The sequence below is a fragment of the Cynocephalus volans genome, chromosome 11 (genome assembly GCF_027409185.1).
Source record: "Cynocephalus volans isolate mCynVol1 chromosome 11, mCynVol1.pri, whole genome shotgun sequence".
Classification (NCBI taxonomy): Eukaryota; Metazoa; Chordata; class Mammalia; order Dermoptera; family Cynocephalidae; genus Cynocephalus; species Cynocephalus volans.
The window spans coordinates 18,152,410-18,179,178 of NC_084470.1; the positions used below are offsets into that span (position 1 = coordinate 18,152,410).

The 26,769-nt window shown below is 42.0% G+C and overlaps 1 protein-coding gene across 6 annotated transcripts in view; it reads right to left on the bottom strand.

The window, feature by feature from the left end:
- The window catches only part of ZBTB38 (zinc finger and BTB domain containing 38), a 72,981-nt gene extending 48,171 nt beyond the window's left edge, over positions 1-24,810 (bottom strand). For 3 of the 6 annotated variants that reach the window (XM_063115140.1, XM_063115141.1, XM_063115143.1), the window contains exons 1-5: positions 24,478-24,810; positions 23,187-23,261; positions 9,923-9,993; positions 7,863-7,928; positions 6,926-7,281 (exon numbers count right to left, since the gene is read on the bottom strand). The gene's annotated coding sequence lies outside the window, so the exon portion shown is untranslated. Of the gene's footprint in view, positions 1-3,880; positions 5,748-6,925; positions 7,282-7,862; positions 7,929-9,922; positions 9,994-23,186; positions 23,262-24,477 lie in introns of those variants that run through there. The other 3 variants (XR_010024925.1, XM_063115142.1, XM_063115144.1) reach the window with 3 other exon arrangements.
- Between the last annotated feature and the right edge of the window lie 1,959 nt (positions 24,811-26,769).

Below are 26,769 nucleotides of genomic sequence, written 5' to 3' on the forward strand. Positions count from 1 at the left end.
ACTGAGCTCCTGCACTAGGCTCCAACAGACCAAATAAAAATGGAGTCACTCATGCTATTCCACATCACCAAACCAAAATCGAGTTATTTATCTGGCCTTCTGAAAATTCAGGAGTGAGATGATAGCCAAATCCACAAACAGGCCAGTTTTAACCAGCATGATAAGGAAGGTAACCTGAAGTAAGCTGATGTTATCCAATCTATTTTTTATATGACGCTGTTTCCTTGTTCAAGCTATCTTACAAAAATCCACCATTCTCCTATGCCCAATGGGGCACTTTTCTATTTTCTATAGATGGGGTACTTATTGCCTGATTCATGAATTACTAATAAAAACCAATTTGATTTTTGAACACAATTTGTTGAGATTTTGTCTTCTGACTCCTTAAGTATTTACTATCTGATCCTTTAAAGAGAAAGTTTGCCAGCCCCTGGTTTAGAATTGGGCTCCCCCTGTGACTTAAAGGCAGCTTGGTTTAGCAGAAAGAGAACTGTACTGAAGCATAGTTCTCCCAACTTAACTCTCTGAGTGACCTGAGAAGTCACATCTTCTCTGGGCTATGGTCCCGTCAACGACAGAAGAAAGAGGTCTAACATCTATGGCAATTGAAGTCTGTGCTTCAAATTCCCATAAGAGCTAAGCAAGAAGTACGGGGCTGATGGCAATGCTAAGTGCTCCTGTGCCACCCAGCATGGTTCTTCTGGAGAACAGGAATTCAAATGGTCACAATATCCACTGATCAGAACTGCTCACCAGGCACTCAGACCAGGGGCTGGATATACTGGTGAGGATGAAGGAAGGAAGAGGAAGGCTTTGGGGGCTCCAAAAGCAGAGCAGCATGCCTGCCTTGGGCAACCTGACTTCGGGAAAAAGAATTTCTAAAATCTGCAGCTTACTGCAGGTATTTTGGGTAGATGTCCAGTCTGCTCTTTGAAGAAGACTGAAAGCTCTTGGTCACAGAATGTATAAGTCCGCTCATTTCAAGTTTAGTCCAGATCTAGTAGAGGAATGGGGGAGTCAGGGGCTCTCTGGCATCCTCAGCATGTAGAATAGGAGGCTTGGGACAGAAACAGAAACTACATAAGACTCTGGGATAAATCACCTTTAAGGACATCAATCTGTAGGCTCTTCACTTTGGGCAATGTGGGACAATTAAGGGGCAAGGCCAACATTACAATTGAAGCCAGACAGAACATCACAGCACCCCGTTTTACATCACAGGCCTCTGGCCTGCATTTGGGGGCTTGCCTGAGCCTCCTTTTTCTAGTTACAACCCCTTCCCACTTTCTGCCTTGTACCCTCGCCCCCAGCTTCAGGGTGCAGCAAAGCAGCATCTCCTTTTGTTCACCCAGGCTGCCTCCTGACTGTGCCCTTTGTTCCCTCTTTCTTATCTTCTGCACCCCCACCCAGCCCCCTTGCTGCCCTCTCAGTCTGCAGCCGTCTCCCCATTTTGCTTCCCAGACGACCACCCCATTCTCTTTCACATTGCTTCCCCAGTACCCTGTGTATTTTAGAGAATCTTTCCATGGCATAGTTCCTTCCTTTCCCTACTAAAGGTTCTCCTTTTCCTTTCCTCAGCTCAGGAAACAAGAGAAAAGGGGGGAAAAATTACAAGGGCAACTGCCCTTCTGGGATTTAACCACATTCTCAGCTGGTGGCTTTTGTTTTCTCGTCTCACTAGCTTGTAAGGCCCTCGGGGCAGGGACTCCACATCATGCTCAGCACTGGGGAAGATGGGCAGGACTGTTAGGCCTTAATTAGAGCAAGGCCTCAGACAGGGTAGGAGATTTTAGCAGGCAAAAGGAAAAGAAATTTCAAAATATCCATTTGGCAGTGATGACCATGGGGTAAGGAAGAGGGTTATTTTATTATATAAAGCAAATAATGAAAGCCCTCACTGCCTTTCATGAACACCGAAAGAATATTTACACATTTTAAAAACAAAACAGTACCAGAAAACAAACTCCCTCCACAGGCCAAACATAGTGAGTGTAGACAAAAGTGCTAGTCTTGAACCCTGAGCAGGAGTAGCTGCAGAAGCAAGGAAGCTATTAAGAGAAAAATGAAAAATTAATGATAAGATCAAAAGAGTAATTTTATGGTCAATGAGGTGTTTAGGCCATGGCAGTGTCACGCTGGGATCGCCTAACAAAGACAATTGATTTGGGAACTGGTCTCAGATTTACCTGCTGCCCAGAAGCTTCCTGCAGAACAGCTAATAAGAAGACCTTCATTGTCAGCCAGGGAAGGTAAAAAGGCAAAAACCTCTTGTCTGTATCATAAATTCAAATTTTTGCATTCGAAGGCTTCTCCACTTAACATCTGCTCATGAATGCAAAAGTGGCAGCCGTTATTGAGGTCACCTGGCAATGCAGGCAGACCAGCTTGGAGAAAGGCAGGCAGACATACGGTGGCCTATTAGGAGCCAAGACATCTCAGGAAGGTGGTGGGGCAAACCCAAAGTCCAAGTGAAGAACTGTCCTTGCCATTGGCTGAAAAGCCCCAAACTGAAGCTGGCCTTCAGGGCAGTATAAAGGGCCACCAAGAGAACGGCATGCCACTAATTTCTTTCTGGAACAGGAAAGACACACAATTGTGCCTATAGTCTTGTGTGGGAACCTGGACTGGAATTTCACAGTGACCATGTTGTATTTCATTCTGCCTAGCTTACAGCAGTCCGTCACATAGTAGCTGATTAAATGCCTGAAGAAATGAACTGAATTACTGAAATCATCTCCCCCACTGATGTGCAATACTTTACTACAAAGGGCCAGAACCAGCTTGTCTTCATGCAGAGGAATGTTTCAGGGCTACTGAAAACCAAACTAAGTATAAGGAGCCAGCCAGGCCACCTTTACTGTGATAAGCAAAGTCTGCTAAATTATGAATCAATTTTAGAAGATGCTTTCTGACATGTTCATAAGGCTTTGAAGAGTCTTATAATTTCTACGTTGTATAGCGAACCTATCCCTTGTTCTCTGACCTTCATCAGCAGACTAACCTGAAAGGCATAAAAAAGTTCTGGTTCTTCAGGAGAATGTACTCAGCACTATCTGCTCTAATAGAGATAGATCACTCTAAGTAGTAAGGTCTTTAGGAAACCACCAGCAGGCAAAGATATCTGCAGAGCTGAACTGTTTTAGTGAAATGTGAAAAAACTTCACGCTGGTGGGAGGCGTTTTAGGACAAAGATGATCTATAGGCAATATGGGACAAACCCTTCTGCCATTTTGCCTTTGAAAAAAATTAAATGGCTATGTCAATATTTTGCCATGAGTTTAAATGCTGGGGTTCTTATGAAAAACAAAGCAAGAGGCTTTCCAGAAATTTCTTTGCTCCAGGAAGCCTTTCTTCTATCAATTTCTTGGGTTGGCACCAAATCTGTGCCAGAATTTCATCACCACGTAGGACTGCAATGCCCGGAGTTTCACTGTACCTTCTTAGGCAGTTTCAGGGTGGTGACTGGGTCAAAGGCAATGTCCCCACTGGCTGGCACCAAACTCTGGGAGTATGACTGGCTAAAACCAACCACAGGGGCCCGGGACACCCTCTCACTGTGGAGGAAGGTTACCGAAGTAAGGCTCAACCCATGAAGTTGTCAGACCTGGCTCTGAGATTGTGACAGTTACACAAAGAAAGGAAAGTATGCAGTTTGAGCAATTTGAGCATGAGCATTCCTCTGCCTGTAATGCCCGCATGACATCTTCATCTGGCTGGAACCTTCTCACCACGCAGGTCTCCACTTAGATGCCACCTCCTCACAAAGGTTTTCCCTGACTTGCCATTCTAAAGCAGCACACCTCTCCCCAACACATCGCTTTCACTTTAAAAATTTTTATTTTGGTTTCTTTTTTGCACTTGTCTTCTTTAGTTATTTGTTTACATATTTATTTTTGCCCACTCCTCCACCCCCTGTCCCACCATATTAGAGGCATGTCCGTGAGAAGCAAGCCTCAGTCTGTCTTATGCCTTACCATATTTCCAGCCCTAGAATAAGCCTGGCATGTAGTAGGTGCTCAGTAAATGTGCTGAGTGCTTACCAAGAGAGCTGTTAAGAACAGCATTTCCCTTGGAAAGGAGCTGTTAGAATGAACCACATGGTACCAGGAACTCAAAGCCTTAGTATGATTTAGTACTAAAGAGAAAGGTGCTAGCTCCTTCTTTAGATCCTTCTCACATATCAACCAGCGAAGAGGCTCTAAGTCATGGTCTGGCTACTAGTCCATTTACAGGGGATCCACAAAAATGGTTGGGGTAGATCAATATCACTCTAGTAGCAAGAGATGCAATCTCCGTATTCCCACTGAGTTAAAGCTTAGAAAAACATTTCCCATTCTCCAAAGAAAAAAAAGAGTTGAGGATTTTAAACTGCAAATCATTCAGGCAGAAAACCACACATTTGCCTGTTTTGTTTTGGTGAGAGCAAAACAGTTGTTGGCCACATTCTTCCTGTGGCACCTGCTCTGGCCTGCCCAGTATAAACACCTGAGCCAAACAGTGCAAATGGTTAAGCATAGTCTTTTAAACAATGAGAAGATGTAAGTTCCATCCTGGGCAGGAAACATTTTCAGCTAAACTAGAAAATCCAACAATAATTGTAAATGGGTAAGTTTAGAAAAGCTTTGTGCCTTATAAAAACATTGCCGTGAAATATGAAGGCAAATCGTTAAGGCGGAACACAACATAGTAATAAATAATCATTATTCTTCCATCTACTGGACTATTAATTAGAATTACAGTGGTACAATGTACTTCTCAAAAATCTTATTTGGCTTTCTAGCTCCTTGAATTGTATTTAAAATTCTTTTAGGAGAGACTAAGAGTAACATCAATGAATAATGCCACACACACAAAAAATCATTAGGTATGAAAATCTACAAGATGATGCGACCATGCTTGAGTTAAAAACAAAAGGATTGGCATTTCATAAAGAAGAAACACGCTTTTGAATCCATTGGGCATTCATTTCTGTGGTAAAACAATTGCATTGCATCGACCTAATCTTGTAATTAAGATTCAAATGGGTTCAAAATGATTAATTTGTACTAGCCTATCAAAATAGAAGACATCGTAGTTGTAATCTTTCTGAATAGCAATAGCGTTTTAATTACAAATGCCTGGCTTATTATTTGCTCAAGAGTGAATGACAATTAGCTTGATCCTACTGCAACTGTTAATGCTACTGGTACTGAAATAAATAGGCAAAACTAAATCAGGTTTCTGACATTTCCCTTCGGTTTACGATCTTCTGATGGATACTACATTCAAAATGTACTTAGTCATTTTAAGTCACAGGCAAGAAGGAAAATGGCTTCCGAACAGCCACACACACACAAAAAAAGGTGTTGCAGGAATGATATTTCATGGCAAGCCCGGAGGAGAACGAAATCACTATGAGATGAATCATGTTCTAATGTAATTGAGCCAGAGAAAGACTCCAAGCAAAATATTTGAGTTGGCCTCAAAACAATAATACAACAACAACAACATCAACATTTTAGCCCATAAGAGGTTTGATTTTACAGACAGTGCTGTAAAATATTGGATAAACTGCTAGAATAAAAGCAACTATTTACACAGACGGTTTTGGATCTCAGTGTTCTTCACATCGGATCAAACCTTGGGGAGGTTTCAGGTTTGGCAACATCTTCCTCCTAACACACCTACAAAGACGTTTCCACAAAGGCTTGACGTGCACTTATCATTGGTGGGTAGGCTGGGGCTTGGGTCCTTCTCCATTGAGAGCTCTGAAGTTACCAATGGAAGGATCAGGGAAAACAAGAGCACAAGCATTTTCTGATTCTCAGAATTTCTGAAATACCTTTTGTTTCAGTGGCGCTGGTGAACTCGTGATAATGAAACTACACCTCTGTACACAACCCTAGACCTGCATTCTGGAGCATATTAGGGAAAAAAAACCCTAATTTTGAAAGTATAGAGCACAAAGGAGGAAAAAAAAGCTGTCACTGTGCAAGCTTTCTCTACGTGTTTAGAGATATGGCTTAAATTTTAAGGCTTAAAGACCGCATTTAAAAATGTCTAAAACCAGTTCAGATTCTATATGAAAGGAAAAAGAACTGTAAAATTTTCATTAAACATTTGTTTCTTTTTTTAAGACATTCTTTTGCATATCTGTTGTTGCATTTTTAAGTACGATTTGGTTGCCAAGGAAACAGGTACTGGCCCCGTGTTAATTTGAAACTAAAATATAATTGAGAAGGTAAGTTCATAGGAAAGAGCTCATAACATTATTTTGAAAAGTGCCAGAATTTGGTGCTTATAGAACTATAGCTGTATGGTCTGCAATGAACCATTCTAGGGACTCAGTTTCATTTAGTGAAGCTCTGTTTCTTCTAACAGGGTCATCTATATTTAATATTTCCCCCTTTAAAAATTTTAACTCCTCATCCCCCTAAATTAAATATCTACAAATAATGCATTTATTTTTGTATATTACTAAAAATTGATTTTAGAAGCAAATAAGTTTTTATTTCCATCTTTCATATAACACGTTTAAAGACCGCTTCTTAAAATTTAAATATTTAAAATATTTCTTATTAAGCTTGTTTGCGCTCTTTGAAATTATCTCCAGAAATCTATTTATTTTTAGTTTCAAGTTAAAATGCAGCAGAATCATCAGACTTTTAAGAAAATTCTTTGTTGTTTAAGGCGCCACACCTATCATATATATGAATTTTTAAAAAAGGAATCATCTCACTTTTATAGCAGAATCATCTTATTAGTTTATAAAAGCTACATATTTATATAGTATCTGAATAGGAGAGGGTATCCAATTTAATACCCTCCCCTCAAAAGATTACAACTGTCTTATTTAATTTTTATTTTAAAAATCATATTTTAATACATCTAGTGTTCTTGCTGCATGGCTCAAAAAAATCTATAAAACATGCAAATTTCAACCTACCTGTGTGTCTCACTTAATGCAGGGCTAGCATCACAAGACACTCAGCCATTTTTATGTAAAGCGATGGAGACCAACTGATTTCTCCGTCTTCTTGCTCACAAGTTTTAGATGCAATTGTCACACACACAAAAAATCATACGCAGCTTGAATGTACTGTGATCACGAGAACTGAATTTATCAACAGGAAAACAGGATTGAAAAAAGAAGTTTCTCATCCAAGGTTTCTCTGAGGCTGCAGCCAAGGAGGTGGTGTATTGAATTTGTTCCCATTCCTCCTCTGAGAGTTCAAAGCTCGGAGCTGACCACTGCAAAGGCCACTGTCACATTTGCTGAAAATCAAACCACTGATACCAGCACTGAAAATACAAATTTGAGAACCCAAGTTGCTTGCACACAACAGAGTGCATAAGAGTTAAAAATAGATTCCACCTTGCCTCCTACTTGCATAATAAACATGTAAGTTTCAAGTGTTTAATTTGATATTCACATTAATTAACAATACAACATACATTATTTAAAAGACAGCAAATGCAAGAAGAAAGGGGGACACCATCTGGTAGCAGAGTTTTGTTGTTGTTTTTGTTTTTAGGGTTTTATGGGGTTTTTTGGCTTTGATAAAAAAAAAAAAAGGTAAAATCGTATTTTGAATGTGCTGAAAAGCAAATATCCAGAAATGAATCGGAGATGAAAGGTGATGTTGAAATAGCTAAGGCTGTAATAAGGCAAAAACACACTTTGCTACCAGATGATATGGCATACAGAGCATTTACATACTCACATCTGAAATACTAGGCAACGTGTAATGAATTCTACACACAGCATGCACACACAGCACAAGCACAGCTAATCCTGCCTGCCATCTTAGGCTCGCAGAGGCAAGATATGCGCTGCATGCAGCACACGAGCACTAGGGGAGGGGAGGCAAGGGACGGCTCACCTTAAATGCAGTATCTGATTAATGTTGTAAGTGACATTGCATATCAGCCTCAGAGTCTTGGTTCAACTGGGTAGGAGGGAACAAAGAAAAATGTCATCAACTGGTGATGCAAGATGAGCCCAATCACTAAACACTGTTTCGCAAACTCCAAATTCTGCAACCAGACAGTAGAAGGCATTTCGTACACTTAAGCAGAGCTGCTGCACAATGAATGTGTCCTTCTGCTTCTGAGAATCAAACGAGTCTTTTGCTAAGGAAGAAAATAAGCTGGAGTGAATTACTGTCATATCCTCTTCTTGAAGAAAGCTTTCAATACAGTATGTATCTGGTCTGGGATGTATTTTGTAGACTGTTAATTTCATAGATTTGCTAAAAACAAAAAACCCAAAACCGTTAAGCTATTGCAAAGTAAAGAATAATTCTGATAAAGGGTATAGCATTTCTAGATTATTTTTCAAAATCCTAAATGGTGCCGGCAGGCTTGTAGAAGAATGCATGATCAGCTGTCTGTATCTGTGCTGTAACCTTTAACCACGAGCAGTGTAAATGTATCCTGCTAAATGTATCTGCAGTACAGAACAGCAGATACCGCCTCAGACAGAATTTTATTAAAATGTGAATGAATTTTCTTAAACTTAGGAGTGGAAAAAATCAGTACAGAAAGATAAATTGATGCTGAGTTACTTTGGATGTATAGCTGACCGTCATGAATGATAAAAGCTATCCTTAAGGATACTGACCTAAATAATACTAAGACTTACAGCAGCATGCTGTATGTGCCCAGAACATAAAACGCAAAATGATTTTCTTCTCCCTCCCCCTCCAAAAGCTAAATTTTAAAGTAACTAGTCATTAATCGGAATACCAAAAGGCTATAGATAGTGCATACTGTAAGAGAAGAAATTGTGTTGTGCTGAGATGCAATGTTTCTTTGTTTTACTTTGAGGCTTATTTTAGCTATGCTTGCACAATGACATTGACATCAGGAGGTCAGGGCTGACACTGGGTTGCTATCCGTTTTATGAGTGAAATGTTTTCCGAAAATTAAATCTCATCTACTCCAATGCCAAATTTCATATCTTCTTCAACACCACCTCCCTACCCCCACTGCTCAAGATTGATGGGATCTAGTTTGGCCATATATAATAAATTGGAATCACCTTCTGTAGAGACTCCAATATATAAGTGTGAGGAATTAATATTTTAAATAAAAAATCTTCAAGAATTCTTATGCACTCCTGTTCATTTCTTCCATCAACACACACACGCACACACACAGAATTGAAGCTCAAATTGCAATGAAATGTTTAACATGTGGAACAAAAACTGTTGAAAGAGCTGCTTATTCAGGATTTTTAAGAAATGCCTAATAAGCAAATACTGTTTTGCTACAAAACCAGTGTCATCATGTCCCCAAAGAGGAAAACAGCATAGCTTGCTAGAAAAATTTCCTCCAGATCCTACCGGCAGGTAAAATACAGAAAAGCATTTTATCTACCATGCTGTATAAAACAAGAAGGCTTTTATTTTTTGAGTAAATGGAATAAATTCTTTTTCACTCTATTTCTTTAGCTACAAAGAAACCATACCCACCCACACCCTTAGATCCTGGATGTAAGCCAACATTTTTATAAAATGTTGTGAGACTGATTTTGAATATATAATATTTAGATTTTTCTTCTTATTTCTCCAAAAGTCGTCATTGTCTATTGCATCACTGAATATACTAATGTTAATTAATTTTAATACATGCAAAAATAAATTAATATTTTCTAGGATTGCTGGTTTTTCAGTGTCTATTTTCTTCAAGGACTGGCTAAAACTAATCAGGTTAGCAAAACATTCAAGTTCCCCAGAAATTTTTTAAAGAAGAAAATATATTCAAACATCATAACTTAGGTACCAGGTTTTACAACTGGATCTTTTGTTTCTGGCTCTCATTCTATCATTTTCCCCAGAACATAAGTGATTTTTAGCTTAATGTGTACAAAGTACCCTGCCCACCTCTATCCATACACTTTAAAGTATCTGAGTTGGGTTGTCCAGATGGTGGGTCATACCTGAACCACAGCGAGTCCTCTTCTCTTTGGAGCTCATCTCTCTCCCACAACTACTCCAGAAATAAATGTGGCTGTAACAAAAACAGTAGCTCCTGGTCTAACACCAATGGTGGAACCATCTTCCCCACCCCCACATCATTGCTCTATGAGCTCTGGATAGCATTGACAGCGACAGAAAATTAGAATGGAGTGTCCTTAGGCCAATTCCTCCTTTACCATGGGGGTCGAGAATTAGAGAGGCTATCACGCTGAGTTAAAGGCACCAGTTTAATATACGGTCATCTATAAAGCAGGGTCCTTAGAGTGGGGTTGAAGGGATTGAAGCAAACACCTAGGCATTTGATGCTCTTAGTATCTGTTGAGACATTCCCCATTAATGACATCTGAAAGCTAGACATTCATGTTCAAATACTCACAAATTAGTATTATGTAGGCTAAAGATACACAATATGGAATCAACTCTGGCCATGTAGGACTAAGTCGCTGCCTCCTCTGGGATAATAAATGACAGCGACAGCGACAGTAATCCATATCAGGCTCCCAGGAGATGAGGGAATATTGTTACACCCCCTTTACAGGGAAGGGTGGTGAATGTGGTCGGGTCCCCTACTGGTACTTATAAGCCAGATGCCAGGGCAAGTGGTTTCCAAACCACCCCGTGGAGTTCTCTGTCTACCCTCTGTCAAAATGAACCTAATAGCCATGTGTTGGTTTATTTTGTGATGTTCCAAAACACTCAGTGAGAAACGTGGTACGTTTACCAAACCTGCTTGGGTTAAACAAATATGAACTATAGCTGACAATATTCAGAGGGATGAGCTTGTTTAGGCAGACATTCTTAACTAGTAAATCCTGTTCTGTACTTTTAAAAAACCACACTTAGGCCTGAATTACTTAAGCTTTGTCAAGATTACAAGTGGCAAGAGTGTGCATTCACTTATGTTTTTTAAAAAGTACGTGTCCCTCATCAACCTCCTCAGGGCATATGCACAAACGTTACTTCAAAAGAAAAATCCCTTTCCCACAATGAAAATTTTAGCCTGTTTCTGCCATTTTGGTGAGTTAAGCACAAGGAACCCGAGATAATCTTGCAGGAGCAGGCTGTAGAAGGACAGAGCTAGCAGTGAGGGGCAAGTCTTTCACTTTGATTAACATTCTTACTTGCTCGTGTTGGTCTCGTTTTGCAGTCTGAGCTAATTTTATTTTCAGTCCTGTGGGTTAAAGTTAAATTGCATGGCATATGTAAAGTACATAATTCAAGTGTGAACAAAGCCAACTCTCTCTGTTTTGAAAAAACATATAAAGTCAGGGCGCTGAGTCCCAGAGGAATCCTTGGTTTATAAACACTTGGATTGGTTTGCACATTTCTTTACGCCATTCACTGCATTAAAAATTACAGCTGGTTTCCTTTTACGTGTAATAGAGATGGTCAACGTTTGTGTGTAAATTTGTTATCAGGTTAGGCTATTCTAATCAAAAAAGAGAATCAACAAGACCATGTTGGGCAGTTAAGCGTAGAAAGCAGAGTACAACTTTTGGTAGGAGATTTGTCATAAGTTGGAAATGTTTTATGAGGCAAAATAAGTGGAAAAATCTTACATTTCTATTTGGGCAAAGATTTCACAAAATGAAGTTCAGTTTTTCCATATTACACATGAGGAAACTGAGGCTGAAAGGTGGTGATTTGCCCGAGATCACACACTTAATAAGTGAGTTTACCCATTCTCTGTATTAAAAATTATAGCTCATTTCCTTTTACACCTACTATATTCAGCATTTGTTAATAAATTTCTTATCAGGTTGTTGTACTGTCCTAATCTAAATTATTAAGGAAAAATCAGTGTAACCATCAAGACTGAACTGCTTTCAACTCACAAATAGTATTTTTCTTTTCTCCTAAACAGATAAACTAAGTAGGTATTATGAGTTCCTTCCCCAACATATTTTTAAGAGCCTTACTTTTGAGTAAGAGATTTTCCTCAACCAAATTTAGTGTTTTAAATGTATCATTTTAATGAGTGACTCTATATGTTAACATCTGCTCATTTTCCCCCTGTCTAAGGTCCCTTACAGCTCTGAAAATTTGTGATTCTAAAACATCCAGCCCAGCTTGCTTTCTGGGTCGGGTAGGCCAAGAGCTGAACTCCAGGTCTCCTCTCTCGTGCTGTATGTGGCCAGGAGACTATCTTGCTTCATTGGCAGTAATTTTATATGCCAACCAGATGGCTCTCAAAGAGGGCTTTCTAAGCAACCAGCTCACCCTGCCTGGGAATATGAGAGGAGGATTATCTTGCTCAGTGTTCACCAGGCAGTAGAATGAAAGGTTGGCTACATAGACATGCCTGAGGAGCTGAATTCCAGGGAGGCTCCTCCAGTTCTTGGACACTAGCTTTCTCACTTCCGACCATTAGCATCTGTGTAAGATGTGGGAAAGGAGTATGCACCTAATGCAAAGATCAGGCAGCAAGCCTAGGGGACCAAATTGAGGTCACCCTCCAGGAAAGAGCTGGAAGAAGGGAAACATAAACTGTGGTTTTTGTTTTTGTTTTTTTAAAGAAAAAGTGCTAAATGATTTAGGGCTATAAAAGAGACTGTGGTGGACAATATCCCACCCCATCCTAATTCAACTCAGACCGTCCTGTGGGAATATCCTCAACAGGCGTCACCACCATTATGGATATATCTAGCTCAGCTTTAGCAACAGAATAGTTTCTTGCTTTCGTTTCTCTGTACATTTGAAACTCGGCACTGATAATGACCTTGAATGCCCACGGAGAGATCGAGAGCGTCCCTACATCCCTAACCACATGTTCACTTGTTGCCATGACTGCTTGCCACTCACCAAATGGAGAGCAAATAAAACAAAGGTTCTCCTGGATCCCGAACTGGCAAAATACATACTCAACAAGAAAGCAAGCTGTCTTCTTTCTGAGAGACTGGCAACTAGGTAGAAAAGTGAGAAAGGGTATGTGAATGAAGTTGGAGAAAGAAGAATTCTTACAGATTCATAAAATCCACCTCATGGGAGAGCATAATCTTCTCCTTGTATCTTTCTTCATACTGGGCAACAAATATTCCAAGACTTAACTTGGAAACAAACTTGCTTTCTTTTCTGTCAGATAAAGGACTTTGCAGCTCAGAGGGGCCACAACAATGCACCTCTTCTCAGCCAGAGCAGCTTAACAAACTTCAGTGAGTCTTTACTTCCTTCGGACTAAAGATAAATGCACAATCTATTTTTGTTGTATTGGATTATCTACCTTTACCCATGTCTCTGGCTTGCCTTCTGCAAGATCTTTACACCCGCCATGGCACCTAGACCTTGCCTGTTGCAATGGAGGGGCTCATTAAGGACATGATCTCGACTCACTCACATCAGCCTTGGGGGGCCTTTTTCTACTCCCACACTATCATGGAATCTTTAGCTTTGTATCATGAAGCCACTTCCTAAAATCGGGAAACTTGCTCCATGTGTTAAGAAATGGACCTGGGAGCTGAAAACATCTATGGAAGTCTTTCAAGGACTTAATCACTCATTTTCTGCGGGGAGCCTAAAGCTGCCTGGCAAGCAGACCACAGAGCTTTGTGTAATCCTGTCCTTCCTAGAACAGGGAAAGGGGAGACATAAATAAGAGTGTCCTGATAACAACATTACTGTCTCTAGAAAGTGCCTCAACATTTCCTTGGGCCCTCAATGGCAGAATGTGTTTCAGAGAACTGTAGGACGGGTAGTTGCTTTAGAGAATGCCACCTAAACCCTTTCTCTGAGGGAGAAGAAAATGAGGTTTAAGGAGTAAGTGTCATATCTAAAGACCCCAGGATAGAAGCCATATTCCTTAATTTCTAGTATTCTGCTCTTGTAATTCAACGCACTGGCTCAATTAAAAAAAAAAAAAATCCAAGCTGTCACTTAGATAGATACTTAGTAAATGATAAAGTAAATTGACAAATAGATGCCAGAATAGAGGGTTTATGACAGGTTTCCAAATTCCTCTCAGAACAATATATTATTTTTAAAAGCTCAACTAAATGTAATTTTCAGCAAAATAGTAAATATTGGTCAAAATATCACCTGGGACCAAGTGTAACTTGGTAAGTACCAGGGAACCAGTCTTGATTGCTATATTAAGTCAATCAGACTAAGTTTAGCCAGCTGAAGTAGCCTTTATCCTATTTGGTTTGCAAAAAAATAATCTCATGAGTTAGCACGAACAGCTAAATATAAGTTGCAGGTTTCATTTTCCGTTGTTCAGTATGGTTTCGAAACCAAAAGGTGCAAAACTAGGAGATTCACCAACGCCTACAGAAAGTCAACAATTCAAATTGTCACCTTTCTAGCACTCTGTCCTGATCATAACTCACAGCCAGGCCGAAGAAATGCACACCTCTGTCCCTCTCACCAGAGTCTCTTGAGATGAATCCCCCTAAATAAATAAGGCATGGCAGGAAAGTGGGGGCTGAAGCCAGTCCTGGGGGAACCGTGGCTTGTGAACGTATTGTCACATCCGGACAGGATGCCGCATAGGCTTTAGCCCATATGCTCAACCTCAATCTTAGGTGATGCTGGGGACCCCTTGCAGAGCAGGGGAGTAAATAAAGCTCGAGTTTTATGAAGATAGGGCTCTGAAGGTAGTGAGCGCAGTGAGTCCCCCTTGACCTAAATGCCCATGGCGTTGTGCAATTCCATACTGCAAACCCAGGCAGCTCACGATAAATCTGATTTCAAAACTGTCTTTTGAGGGCCAAGTCTGGCAAAAAGGTGTTTGACAGAGGCGTAAAAGCTTCAAAGGGAGGGCAGCCATCTCACATTCAGCTGCAGCACAAGCCGGGAGAGAGCAGTGCTGTTAGAGGAAAGCCCTCAGCTGAATGAGATTGAAAGGGGGCAAAGAAGGGTTAATCTCCTTCTATTGAAGGAGAAGCCATTTGGGGAAGGTGAAGAGAATAATCTGTATGAAGAGCAGAGCAGACAAAAAGGTATTCCAGAAAAGAAATTACTGGGCAGGGGCGAGAAGGATGATTTGTCCTCAATTTTAACCGTGAGACCATGTCTTAGATCTCGGAGTCTTTACCTAGCTTTGAAGATACAGTCTCAGGGAGGGCAAAGGGGGCATATTCACACACAATGCTGGAATACTTGAGCTTTGATTCCATCAGAGATGGGCTGTCTGAAAAGCAGAGGGTGAGGCCAAAGCCACCAGGACACTGTAGCACCCTAACCACAAATTAGAAGGCGGCAAAATAAACAATGGGAATTGCTCATAAAAGAGATGCCAGTGGATGAATTTCCCTCTCCAGGGGTGGGGAGCACTGCCTGTTCTATAAACTTATTTTTAAAGACTTTTAAAAAGTTTCTTTTGATACCTTTTTTTGAAATAGCATAAGATTCATAAGAAGTTGCAAAAAAAGTACAGTGAATGTATACTTTATCCAGCTTTCCCTAGTGACGTCTTTCATAACTGCAGCACATTGTCTAAACCAAGAAACGGACATTGATATAACGCTATTAACTCAGGTACAGATCTTATTTCATTTCACCAGTTTTTAACATATGCTCCGTGTATGTGCATGTGCGCATGTGTGTATGTGTCCATAGTTCTATGAAATGTTATCACAGGTGTAGATTGGAGTTACTCATCACAAGATACAGAACTATTTATCACCACAATTCCCTGTGCTACCTCTTTATAGTCACACCCTTCCCCCTAACGCCTAACCTACTGATCTGTTCTCTATCTCCATAATTTTATCACTTTGAGAATGTACTAAAATGGAATCATATAGGACGTAACCCTTTGAGATTGGCTTTCTTTCACCCAGCATGATGCCCTTGTGATCCCTTCAAGTTGTATGTAAAGAGTGTGTGTCTTTTCATTGCTGAATAGTATTCCAAGGTGTGGATGTGCCACAGCTTGTCATCCACTCACATTTGTTGAAGGACAGTTCACTAGTTTCCAGTTTTTAGCTAGCACAAATAAAGCTGCTATGAACATTTGTGTCCAGGTTAATGCGTGAACATAAGTCTTCCTTTCTCTTGTGTACACACCCAGGAGTAGGATTGCTGGATTGTATGGTAAATATACAGTTAGCTTCACGAGAAACTGCCAAGCTGTTTCCTAGAGTAGCTGTTCCATTTTATATTTCCACCGGCTGTATATGAGACATCCAGTTTTTCCATATCCTCGCCAGCATTTGCTAACATCAGTATTTTTAATTTTAGCCATCCTAATAGATGTGGAGGGGCTCCTTTTGATGGTCCACAGCTGAGATGGCAGTAAAGTTTGGGGCCCTCAGAGCTTGGGTGGGGTGGCCTCAACTGTCTCTCACTATTCTAGTTTTCCTGATAGCTGTCTACACAGCAATTTGGGATGTCTGGCATTTAGATGGAAAATGGGGTGGTCTCTCTGGATGTGTGGTGAGCCTTCAGGTGTGCCCAGTTGCTCCTGACTACAGTGGTAGGACATTGCCATCTGGGGACACCGAGCCTCTTGGCCCAGCAGGCAGACTTGATACCAGTGACACATGCTCCTATGGAGTAGGGAAGGTAATATGACAGCCATGGGGCAGGGACAGAGCTTGCCTGGGCCAGGGTCCTCCTGCAGCTTAGGACAGAGACTGTGTGAATGCTTTTTATTCCTAAGGTTAGTTAGCTATTAGTGTAGTGCGAGGAGATGTGGAACATGGAGCCAACACAGACAGGTAAGGGTGGGACCACCAGTGGCACTTATCGAATCTTAGGACCCAATGACCACTTTTTGCCTTTGGACTTCCTACTCCATGCCTGCCCAAGACTATCCAGCAACATGTGGGCATCTAGTCTGGATGTCATGGAACTTCAGTTTCTATCTCCTGGGGGGGCTTAGATCTAGACTTATCATTACATAGAACTTCCTGATCCAGGGATCCAGGTCCTTTGATCAGTGAGCACTTCTAAGTATCAGAAGGTGCCTTGGTCAAGGAAGTTGAGCAGACAATAGGGTGATGGGCCTTGCACAGAACGAACGTTATAGTGAGGACTCAAACTGCCCCAGCCATTCTTGGAAAGTCACCCTCCATCTGTTACACCTCTGATTCAAGGCAGGTAGGAGACATTGCCGGAATCCATACTCATCATGACTCTGATCTACAAGTTCAGACCAGGGAGCCAAGAGTCAGGAGAGTAGGGACCCTAAGTGGGGAGAGCCATGAGACAGTAGAAGTGTGCCCAGAAGCAGTGAACCTGGTGACCACAGGCAAATTCCCTGGTGTCTAAGCACGTGGGATTGGTACAGCTGAGGTGCTCCTTTGGGTTCTGGCTCTTGTGCTTCACCAGGTGCTGTCACAGGGGATCGACATGGATGTCTGCATGGAGGAAACTAAATGGTGATTTATAGAACCTGAACATGAAGTGGGGACTGTCAGGACCTGAGCAGTCTCTGAAGGTAGAACTTGAAAGTCATATGGTGAGAGGCTGGCCCTCCAGAAGTTGGGGTCGTAGAATGAGAGGGGGCACAGGCAGTCAGAGACCAGCAGGCGATCAGTGGATGTGGTCTGATGGGTTTCGGCAGGGTCATGCAGGCAGGATGGATAGTCACACTTCCTCTTAGAAGGTGGTGAGAATACTAAAACTTTGTTTGTTTGTTCACTACGTTCTCTGCTATGATTGTTTCTTCCACTGTTTTCTGAATTTCCATCTTCAGATCCCTCCTCTCTGGCCCATTGCTCCTACTTAGCTTCTGTCAGAAGGCAGCCCAGCACACAGCACCGTTCAGATTTACGAGGGCAGGCACAGCTCCAGGCATGAACCTCCCTCGCCTGTGAAGTTATACCGTGGGTCCCCATCCTTGAGGTGGAATCCACTGCAGCTTTCCTCTAGCTCTTGCTTTGTCTTCTTTTTAACTCATGGCTTCACCTAAAATTTGCCGACCTGTTTTAGTCTGGAACGTGCCCTGACCACACTCTGCTGTCTTGGTTTCTGACTCTAGACCCCATCTCTTACGCTGCTCTTGTGGCATGGATCTTGCAGATGTTCTCTGCAAGGCTCCTCTATGTCTAGCTTCAGCACTTCCACCTCAGGGCTCAGGATACATAGTGGTCTGGCCTCATCAGGTGACCAAGATGGGCACCTGGGCCCCTTGCTGGGTCTGGGCTGCTCCCATGTGTCCTGAGATATGGCCCTGCCGATCAGAAGGCAGATAAAAGTTCCCTGGCTGAGGCAGGGGGTCACTTCAGGAGTTAGTCTTCTTGTTAGTGCTTTTTGTCTGCTTCCCAGAGGTTGGGTGGCTCTGGGCCCTTTGTCTAGTTCAATCTCTGCCACTAAATCTCTGAGTGACCACCAGGAAGTAAAGAAACCATTTTGGGCCTCAGTGATCTCATATTTATGATAAGGTTTCCTGACTCTCTAGCTAATAATCTTTTTACTTTACCATACCATGGTTTAGGGAAAATCTAAAATTCAGAAGCCAAAAAAAGGCCTTAAGTTAAATTCTGGTTTAGGTATACTAGCTCATGGTCCTTAACTTTTTTCTCATAAGTGTTTGCTGAATTGGATGTTTATTGAACTGAATGCAATATGTCAATAGTTCTCAGGATTTAAGGTGCATAAGAATTGGGAGGATTGATTAAAATGCATACTCCTGGGGCCCCTCTTCAGAGCTTCTGCGATGGGGGCCTAGAAGCATGCATTTTAATATAAGAAACTAAAGGGGACCATGATTTTGAAATAGACACTTGTACCTTTCCAGAGGCTAATTTACCCATATGCATCAGGAACTTTAAAAACAGGTCATTTGACCTAGTGATTCAACTTCTAGGAATTTTCCCTATGAGGTCCACAAAGACTTATCTACAAGAATGTTCATATATTTATAACAGTAGAACACTAGAAGCAATCAAAATATTCATCAAAAAAAGAATGGATAAATTAAGATGTATCTGCACAATGGAAACAGATACATTAAAAATCTTGTCTTCAAAGACCAATTAATGATTTGGAGAAATGTTTACAACATTATGTTAAATGGGGGGGAGGGGGAACAAAACGTCATCTTAACAATTTTTAAAAGAAGAAGAAAAAAAACATTGGAAAGAAATACATCAAAATGTTAATATTGAATTATGACTCGATTGTTGGCTTACTGGTCATTTTTATTTTTATTTTATTTATTTTTTCTGTATTTTCCAGATTTTGCACAGTGACTAGTATGGTTGTTTTTATTTGAAAAACAATGATAATTTTTATTAAAAGAAAAAAAAAAAAAATTTGCTTCATATAGAGTGAAAAAGAGGGAAAAGAGGTCTCTTAAGAGTCCCGCTCAGCCGTGGCCTGGCTGCTGCCGGAGTAATCAGATGACAGACAGGCTCAATCCTGTGCCTGGGGTCAGTTTTAGGCTACACTCCCTTTTTCAAGGTACCTTGGTATAGTCAATGCCAAGAAATTTGGGTCAATGAGAAAGTCCTTTCACTAGATTCTACTTTCCTGCTACACTCTAGGATAACAGCCTGTAGCATCTGGGACATGGAGGGGAGTTCCCAGTTTAAATGATATCTTTATTGTTCTTGGGTTGAGCTCATGTTTGTTGCCTCAGTGTAAGCCCCACCTCCACCCCACCCCATAACGCTAAGCAGGCTGAGCTCGTGATTGAAGGCTTTTGGACAAAGATAAGGGCCCCACTCTGTCTTGGGAGACACCACCCAAAGTCAACGCTTCCACGCAATGGTTTCCACGCCTCCTTGTCCCAAAGCACTGGGAGCCCCATAGAATGCCAGGAATCATCTTCTTTTGGCAGAGAGATGATTCAACCATCCTCCCTCAAAGATTTCAGTGAATCCCAGGTCAAACATCTCTCTGAATAAAATTAGAAGCCTCCCAGGCCTCTGAGATCAAACTTTTCCAAATGTTCTCGAAATCTTTACACCACATGCTGTGGCTAGTTAGGAATCATGCTAAGAATTTCAGATGAAAGTTAATTTAGAAAGATAAAAATAATTTAAAAATAATTATACTTAATAGCAATATCAAAAGCCAAAATGCCAGTGCTGACCATAACTATGGTAATTATTTTTGTCAATGCTTTGACTTAACATGTACTTTTCTGAGTTGCCCAAACCATTTTGCACATATAAAAGGCTACTTATTCTGACAGTCTCAGCATTACATTTCTAAAAAATACCATTTCAGAAGTGGGAGGGAGCTTTTAAGTTCTGATGAAAACCAGAGGCTTCTTGAGTTAAAAACAAAACCCTGAAGTCTTCAGTGTGGTGTTTTCCAAGTTGGTTCTTGACAAGAAATTAGGGGATTTCAGCATGAGAAATTATGAAGCCCTATTACTATGAATTTTTAGCCTTGGTGAATATGACATGGTCTTATTGCAAAATGCTCTAAAGGGAGTAACAGGGCATTCATACTGCTGACCCAGGGGGAAAAGGGAGCTTGCACTTCTGAGCTATGACAATTACAAAACCTCTGGGGTTAAAATAACCAAGTGGTCTAGGCGCAGCCTGTGTGACACTGCTATGCTCCATCCACATCTGCTCATTGTGAGTCAACAAGGTCAGGCAAAGATCTTCAGATGACCTAAGCTCTGAAAAGACTATGGTGCCCCAAATTTGAACCATACCCCTCATGTATAACGAAAATTGAAAAAAATAATAAAATACAAAATTAAGGTTAAGGAAGATCAAGAAAGTCTAACATTTCCCCCCGTGGTGTCTACTTTGACGCTTTTTTGGAACATGTTGAATATGAAAGTATTTACCTGGAAGGCAGCTGTGCTTACCACCATACCACAGTGCTAAAATGTGTATTCGTACACAACCCTGCCTTGCTGGTGTTGTCTGTGAGGTCATCCAGCGTGCTGTACTAACACTGACATGGTCATGGGGATCTGTGGCTTTCTTTCAAACACCAACTGTTGATGGTGGTAAAATTCTGGTTACCTGATTTGGTAGTCACTCATCTCTTCCTGTCTTACCAATGCAGCTAGAAATGAGAAATCAGGAGGTCAACCCTCATCCCCAACCCTATGTCAATTCCTGTGTACTTAGTAATTTGAAGAGTCCTATAAGATAGTAGTTGAAATTTACAAGCTGTGATTAACCAGTCTCCCAAATGAATGAACCCTGACATCTTTCCTCTTTGACTGTGGTCTTAGGCTCTGTCCTTCCTCCCAGCTGTTAGGCTGGGACTTGTAGCAACAGACTGTCCCCATTTAGCTCCAGCTTTTGAAACCTGGTACTTGTTCTCAACCTACTCCTTGGGCTGCTCCCTTCTTGAGGGCACTGTATCCCCCTATTCAACCTGGTCTTATCTTCAGCTTAGTCCACAAGCCCAGCCAGATCCTGGCTCAGTAGACAATTTTAGTCCCCAAAAACCCAGGAAAATGGACTTTCAGAGGTGGAAATATTTTTGCAACAAATCAACTTGTTATTCTATTCCACTCCTCCTCGGTCCACTCCCAATGTGAGGGGACTGGACAGAGGCTAGGCAGCAATAATAGGAGAGCAGGCTAGGCATAGGCTCTGTCAGAAATCTGAGAGGCTGTGTCACATTGGCCAGTAGCAGGCCTTCCTACACAATGGACAACGCATGCTCTTCAGGGTATGGATGTGGGTGCCAGAAATGTCAAACCCAGGAGCAAAATTCTATCAGAAGCCAGAGTGTTTAGCTAGATATTGATGACAAAACTAGAGAAGTAGGTACCAGGCAGTTCAGACAAAGACTCTAGTCTATTTTTATTGGAGCCCTTTACGTTAGAGGCATCATAAGGTGCTCACTATATGGTTTCTGATATTTATCAGCAAAGGAAATTCTGTACCAAGACCAACAATGGCTAAAAGGCTACATAAAGTATAAAAACAGTTAAGGGTTCTCCAAACAGGGCTTATAAATTTACTGCTCATTATTTTAGTAAATGTTTTAAAACTTTTCTTGAAAAGAAAAAGCTAGAATTACATATCAAATCCTTTTGGGTAGCATTTATATCACCAGCCTGAGCCTTTTTAGTCTATTTTTAAATGTTTCTCTAGTAACTTGGTTTGAAGGTCTTACCTTAGTCAAAGTTTTTTCTCCTTCGATTAAGTGTCCCAAGACCTGGAGCAGATCAGGTAAGATAGCTTTCCAAAGCCCCCAGGAGCAGACAGAAGCATGAGCTAAGGAAACCATGAACTTTCCTATAGACTACTGGGGCTCACAGTAGGGTAGAGCAGAATTCTGTTGGACAATTCCAACTAGTATGACTAGATCCAGGAAAAAGAATCAAAGCCAAAATGATCCTAGACCACGGGGACCGTGGAAGTAAAAGAAGGGGAAGAATGTCCTGCCTGGTTCACTGGCCACTGGCAGTATGGCTCATGTGAAGGCTCAGGGTCAGAATGTCATGAGAGGTGTCTTGAGAAATCTTACCCCACTGCTCCTTGCCCACTTGGCCAGATGTTACCTAAGAAAGTCAGGGAATTCTAAATATCTGATAATTTTTAACTTCTCCCACTGCTCCATTCTGCAACTTTATCCTTGAGCATCTCCAAATTCCTTTATATGCTGTGCCAGAGAGAACTACGTCTTCTCTAGAAATTCTCCAGAATTGTCACTGGAAGTAGCTGCCCCACCAGGGACTACATTTCCCAGACTCCTTTGTGGTTAGTTGTGGTCATGTGACTGAGTTTTAGCCAATGGAATGTGAGTAGAAGTGATGTGTAACTCTTCTAGGTATGGCCCTTAAAAACCTCCCACGTGGGCTATTTTTTTTTTTTTTTTTAAAGATGATCAGTAAGGGGATCTTACCCTTGACTTGGTGTTGTCAGCACTGCACTCTCCCAAGTGAGCTAACTGGCCATCACTATATAGGATCCGAACCTGTGGCCTTGGTGTTATTAGCACTGCACTCTCCTGAGTGAGCCACCCACCCGCCTCCATGTGGACTTTTTCACACTCTTCTTCCACTGGGGAGTGGAGACACCCCCAAGTGACCCCTAAAACCACACACTGCAGAAGGTAGAACCTCCCTCAACCTGTGTCTTTGAATGAATACATGAAAGAGAATTGCCCCACTGACCTGCACTGTTACGTGAGTGAGAAATAAACTCTTACTGTGTTTCAGTCATTACACATTTTGGGATCTATTGTGGTAATTAGCCTATCCTAATACATATCCTCTTTGATTACAGCAGTTATCATCGTGTGTGGAAGTCTCTGTGCAGTTTTCCCTTTTTAAAAATCTTACAACAAAACCAAAAAAGTAGAATTAGTAGACTTAAATTTAAGCAGCTGTTAGGGACAAATGACACTCACCAAATTAGTGGTCACAGTGTTCAGGTCCTGCAGCCAGAGGAACAGTAGTACAGCAGAGCCTCACGTCAAGACAACCTGATATATGAAAAGTAAACAAAAAAATAAAATCTAAGACCTACAAATCAGATATGTTAGAGTGTGATAGTTAATTTCCAACGGGTGTTGTCAGTTTCCAAAGTAATGTGCCAGTTTTCCAGTAAATGACAAGCTTCCCTGTTGCCTTTCAACAGGGTGGGCGGGGGGAGGTTTAAGGAGGGATAGCCTGGGTAAAGGGCATAAAGAAAAATCATGATTTGTAATAATAATATGCTTATATAAATAATATTTTTTAAAAAGAGTCATTTTTTAAATATATCCCCCAATCATTTAAACATAGAATTTGTGAAGAACAGACCTACTCTGCTAAGTAAGCTGTACAAAGACCAGATGCTGACCCAGGGGATGACTTTAGAAACCAGGAAAATTAGGGTATAATTTCTATGCTGATGTGTTCTGCAGTTCTTATGTACACGTTAAAACTTTTCTCTTGGGGACTTAACTTTCTTGGGTAGGAACTTCCAGAGCTTGTAAAATTATAGCTATGCAAAGACCTAAGAGTTTTTAGACAAAGTTAAAACTGTCACATTGTAATGTGTCTTTGTGTTTAATATCATCCCAGATGTAATAGTACAAGTAGGAATGAAAATAAGCCTTATGTAAACAGGGTGATGAGAAAATGGAGGTGCGCACACCAGAACAACTAGAAACAACCAGAAACAACCGGAAAAAACCGGAAACATGCTCTGTAAAGGCAGCTAGGTAGTTGACGTTTTCTTTCTAGGGCTGCCATCTTTTACCAGGTTAAATGTGAAAATACCATTTGACGGCACAGGTTACATATTTGCCTAAAACAGGGCTTATTTTTATGCCTGATCACTCGGTATGAGATCCAGGAAGCAAACAATCCAGAACTCTGAACAAACATTCTGGCAGTCCGAAACAGAGTACTTGGCCGAGAGGAGGAAGAAGAGATAAAACAAGAGGGCTGACAGGGAAAGGCACTGGATTAGGCCATTTTCCCTAGAGTTTTAGCCTTAATATCTTTTTAAAAAATTTTTTTGCGTTCTTGTCTGGTCCTGTGGAGAAGAGAGCGATCAGATCCCTTTGGGGCTGTATTCAGAGGGTCTCCCAAAGGCAATCCCCACGTCCCCCTCTGGGCTGGGCCTGCCAAGCCTCAGGTGTCCGGGAACAAGATGGCGCACCACAGCGAAGGGCACTGAGCAAGGGGGGCCGAAGGTGGGCCTTCACTTACTCGGAGGCGTTGGCTCCTCGGAAGCCCAGATGCTGCCAACTCCCTGGCTCAGGAATTACAACCGCTTTCTTGCTCTGGTTCTTCACTTCTGGTCGAGATCAGCTCCACATAATTTTCTGATGATGTCACCCATTCTGACTTGCTACATTTTGAAAGTTGATCTACACGTGAAACCTTCCATGAGGCTTTAAAACAAAAGAAGAAGAGGAAAAGAAAAGAAAGGTGTGCTGTGGGGGAGATGGAGAGCAGGAGAAAGGCGGTCGCCTCCTTATTTTGAGATTTGCTGCAGCTGCGAGTGCCACTCCCCAGCCAGTTTCCTGGCTGCAGAGGGAGGCCAGTGGCCGGGCGTGGGTGACGTCAGGGCCAGGCCTGAGTCATCACCAGCGGCCGGGCTGCCCTGCCACTCGGAAGGGGACAAAAGGAACCTTTGATGTCCAGAGGCCCTCCTCTCAGCACACCCGCCGGCACTGAGCAGCAGGCCAGAACATTCCTGCTGTCTCCCCACCCCCGACCACTCTTCCTACTTCCGGAACAGTCCCAGACAGATTCAACAAGACCTCACCAAAGGACATCACTCTCCTGCTGCTCTCTGTCAAAGAGAGAAGCAGGGAAGAAGAGAAGAGGTCGTTTCCCTGGGGACCTCTCACTTACCCTGCCATCCCCCTTCTTCCTGTGCTGCCACCTTCCCCAGGGAGCTGCAGTGGTATTAAAAGAGATGTGGACAGGTGCAAGGCACTCTTGTCACCATCCCTGGGCAGCACCCGGCAGTCAGTGTCTGCTCTCCTCTGCTCTCGTGCTGTGGCGTGGGCCTCAGCTCCCTGCTTGATGGGTGCCAGTGTGAGCTAGCTGTTTCTGGATTTGAGAAGGCTTCACTCTTTAAAGAGGGATATTTGTATCTAAGTGCCTGGCATGAGGCTCAGTAAATATATAATGAACGAATGAATGAATGATAATTTAAAAATAAAGCACGAGTAATAGAGGGCATATATTGAATACTTACAGAGAATGTTCAAGCCTCTGTGCTAAGTGCTTTATGAAGATTATTTCATTTATTGATATTATCACAACAAAGCTATGAGGTGGTACTATTATTATTCCCAATTCCATAGATGAAGAAATGGATGCTCAGAGAGGTTAAGACACTTTTCTAAAGACTCACAGCTAGTTAGTGGCAGAGCCTGGATTGTCTGATCTCAGATCCTGTATTTTTAACCACTATGCTGAGTGGCTGGAGTGAAGGAAGGAATATTGACTAAGGGCACTCTGTCCAGGAGAGGGAAAAAAGGATAAAGATGGGATTTGAAACCAAATCCTTCAAGGAAGCAATGGAACAATTAAGGATATTCTGTCTAGGTTCGAGAGGCTTCATGCTCTCCTGATTGAGACTGGTAAATACCAGGTCTGAGGCTTGGCCAGTGTGTGGGTTACCCAGAGTGGCCAGGAGGGCAAGTCTGTCATCAGGTCCATGTGGGGATGAGAAGCTAGAAGTGCAAGACAAAGCCATCAAGGTCTGGTGGCTGCAGGCCTGTGCAGGGTCTGAGAGCCAGAGCGGACAGAGCATCACAGAGAGAACCACAGCCCAGGCTTGTCTCTGTTGCCTCCTGGCCTCATGCATGTGGGTGGGCGGGTTAGTGAGATTAAAGGGATTAGCCTGGAGCAGGCAGGAAGACTATGATAGACAAGAGAGTGCTCTCAAAGACTCCACGACCCAGCAAAGGAGTAGTAACTATGGTGTGGGTTCAGAGTACTAGGAGGGACTGGAAGTGACAGGGAACAGATCTAGACCTGACAGTGGTAGCCACTGTTCTACTGGAATCAGCTAAATTTAGGGACCGAGTGAGCGTGCCGGCAATGGCTGTGTTCAAGCCAAGGCGAGGAGGGGTGGCAGGAAGAGAACATCCGCTTATGGGGGTGTCTGGGCTCAGGATAAGGATGACCCCGGAGGTACCGTCTCCCTCTGTGGTTATGGTTATGTAGCTAGTACTTTTCCATGATTCCCTTAGGGTAAATTTTTCCTTGCAAGAGGAAGACAAAAGCCAGGAATTCCCAGCCACTTGCAGAAAGGGGTTGGGAGGTATTGGTGGCCTTCTCAATAATGCTGCCCCATAGCGTTCCTTCCCACTGTGGGGTGGGTGTCTGGTCACAGGGACCTCTGTCTTTGGCTCAGAAAACCTATGACTGTGGTGGCTAGGGACATTGTATAGTTGCCTTATTCCTGGGGGCTCTGCCAGTTGCTACTCTGAGGAATTACACTTGTTTTGTGGGGTTTGAATACCTAGGCAGGTGGAATTA